Source organism: Harpia harpyja, chromosome 1 (genome assembly GCF_026419915.1).
Source record: "Harpia harpyja isolate bHarHar1 chromosome 1, bHarHar1 primary haplotype, whole genome shotgun sequence".
Lineage (NCBI taxonomy): Eukaryota > Metazoa > Chordata > Aves > Accipitriformes > Accipitridae > Harpia > Harpia harpyja.
Genome location: NC_068940.1, coordinates 15,440,732 through 15,444,022, shown reverse-complemented (window position 1 = coordinate 15,444,022; position 3,291 = coordinate 15,440,732).

Sequence of the window (3,291 nt, the reverse complement as noted above, 5' to 3'; positions counted from 1 at the left end):
TGTAAATGCCTGTAAATGCCAGTGGCACTGTAAATGCTTGTTGGTGCTAAGTCCAGCAAAGCATTTGACTGCGCCACCCACGGCCGTGCTTCCCTCTGTTTGAGGCATTCAGTGCTTCTCCTTTCCACACCAGCATGTATTTTGCTCTGCATGCCTTTGTGCTTGCAAGAGCTTTCTAACTTGCCCTGACTAAGAGTAACCACCAACCGCACGACCTTTCACATTTGTTTCTGTCCGTGAGACCACGGACCTACGGTATCTCTGCCAAGCTGCATAAAATGCCTTGAAAACAACGCTTTTCTAGAGACTTGCATGCGTGCACCTAATTCTCTGCTATCAACTGCACACCACCATTTATTGCTAAGACTGTCTCATCTGTTTTGCTCAACGTATTGCCCAACATTGCTATCAGGCAGCATCTGTCATATACAATGCTTTAAAAAACAGTTTTCTGCATGTGAAAAGTATAGGGGAAAGTAGCACCCATGAAGCCTGGATGCGTATTTTCCTAATTTTTAACCAGGACGGTGGCAGGTTGACCTGAACAAACTTCTTCAGAGAGCATTCCTGAAATGGGAGGTTGCCTTTCATCCTGCCGGTGTTGCACATGCTACAGGTGTGGAGTGGATCCTTTTTGGCCGGAAGCGCTTGCAGACCAGAGAATGCTACTGTAAAACACTTAAAGGGTGCTCAACCTGCAATTATGGTTTATTTCATGGGGCTTAATTGTTCTCATGAGGAAAGGCAGCTGCATGAGATACTCAGATAATACCCTTAGGGTCCAACATAGCAAACAGCTCCTGACTTTCAGACACCTTTTGCTGTACTCATCCCTCAACCATCTCCACTTGTCAAGATACAGAGGTCCCATGGTTTGGATTGGAAGGAGGCAAAACAACTGCATCCAGCTCAGGAAATCCTTCCCTTTGACATCGCTACTTCACTATGTGGCAATAGGGTCTTGTCCTTACAGTACCTGAGCTGTCTCACCACCTTTCGCAAGCTACCAACTTATTCTTGTGACTTGGGCAATGCCACCTATGCCCTTTCTTTCTTCTTTCTGCTATGGAAAAAGGAATCAGAGACCAACTTCCCAGTTGAAACAGCAGAATAGCTAAAATAAACTTTTATTACACCTGTTAAAATTTCTGAAGGTAAAACGGGGGAAAGCGTTTTTTGAGCAAATGCTTTGAAATAAAGTCCAACACACCTCATTTTAACTACTTTCTTTGAAGTACCTGTTAGCTTTGAAAAGGATATTCCCCTCAGTTGCAAGTTACCTATAACATTTAAAATTTGTTTTTAGACTTATTTTTATATACATTATTTACAGCTGGTATCTTTACAGATTTAACACCTAATTTTGGCCAAAGGAGTTGATTGTCAGTGCTCGGTAGCATCATTTAGTGTTAGTCATGTGTATGTTTTGCTTTTGCCCCTTGTGTTTGTTTACATTGCTCTAACAGCACTACTACAGAACAAACTTCATAGAACTCGAAAGGTCTAAAATTAACATGGGGATTCCCCTCCAAGCTGAAAACAAACTTGTTTTCAACTTAGAAAAATAAAATTTCAGATTGGCTTGGTGGTAATTTTACCACAGAAGAGGTTTGGTATTATATTCCTTCATCAAGGTTTCCCCAAACAGCAAACCTTCCCAATCAGCTTTATGAAATGCTTCCCCCCACCCCCATCAAATTAGATATGCATCTTTGGGGTTTTAAAAAAAAAAAAGTATTTGCACTTTCCGCTTCCTTCAGCTCAAGTTTCTGTCTAAAAGCTTAACAGTATTATTTCCCCCCCACCATAGACCACCAACAGAAGATTAGCACAGTCTTCTTTTTCACCAATTTAGTGCATCTAGGCTGAAAGAAAGGAAATAGGAGAAAGAGGATGGGAGGTGTGGCAAGACAGACACCTCATTTAAAGTTCTCTGGCTCTTGTGAGAATCCCCCCCCAGTGACAGAGGAAAGGAAATGACTTCATGAGGTTTTACTACCAGCTTTGACAGACAATCAAACACACACCTACTCTTCAAGTGTGCCTGGTACTGGCTGGGCAGGAGAAAAAAAAAATAAAAAAAATGGAGCTAGCAGATAATTTAGCCTTGTAGCTGAAATCTGATTACAAAAAGGAATGAAGAGCAATCTACTTTGGCCTGCTACTTTTACTGAAGTCAGCAGCTCCAGTTGCAACATGGCCGTCTTCCATTTCAAAACTTCCAATTCTCCAACATTCTAAGATTAACAGCCCCTTAGCTTTAAAAACACATTTTAGATAGCATATACTTTCCTCAATCCATCTTTGATTTTGGCACTCTGATAACTTAATGTCTTTCTAAAAGACTGAACTTTTGAGATTTTGGATTTACTTTGAGAATAAGTATCTTAGGGCTATTTCTCCCCTACTATTATCTTGGAGCTAGCTATCCACTCAAGCCCTCCTACCACACAGCTGAAACATAATATAGTAATTTCCTACACAGCTGCATGCTCAGTGGTGTTACAGAAAGACAGCTACCATAACTATTATTTCCATTGTTTTCCACTAGGAAGAATAAGCATCACTTGGCTCATCAGGATTCACAAGCACTTCCAGAGAGCACAAGCACTAGTTCTATACTGGCAGCACCTCCTGCAATAAAGGCAGATTTTGTCAATTTAATCCCACTTTCACTATGGTTTGATGACACTGGGTCTGCTGACAATATTCAGTCAAATTGTTTACATCCTTCATCTGCTGTACACCTCTGCCCTAATCTGCTAAAATGGAGGGATATATTGCCCCCTCTGCTATCCTACAAAATTAAGAGGATCCTGCTGAACTAATCCCAGATTTAAAACAAACAAACAAAACTCCACCAAGCCCTGCAAATACATTTATCCATTGCTCTTCATCTCCTCAAAGAACTTACAAGTTACAGGGTTTGTTGATTCTCCATTTATTTTGAGAAATATAAAATATGAAAACTAGTTTACAGTTCTGGCACAAAAATGATGAAACAATAAGCACAAAGTTTCTTTTTACAAATAATGCTATATATTTTTACCATTTAAAAGTGCCTAGAGTTTTTCACAGCAAATAAAGTTTATTTACCTTTATCTTTTTTCTTAGTAAAATATTAAATCTATTTAAATTGCACATGAACACCTTGGTGAAGTAAACTGTATGTGAAGTTACAATAAATCTGTATTTAAAGCAGACAGTCATTAGAAACTACATGGAAAAGACTATCAAAGCCTAAATTGAATCTTAAAGACTGACCAAGAAAACAAGAGACAAGACACCAAC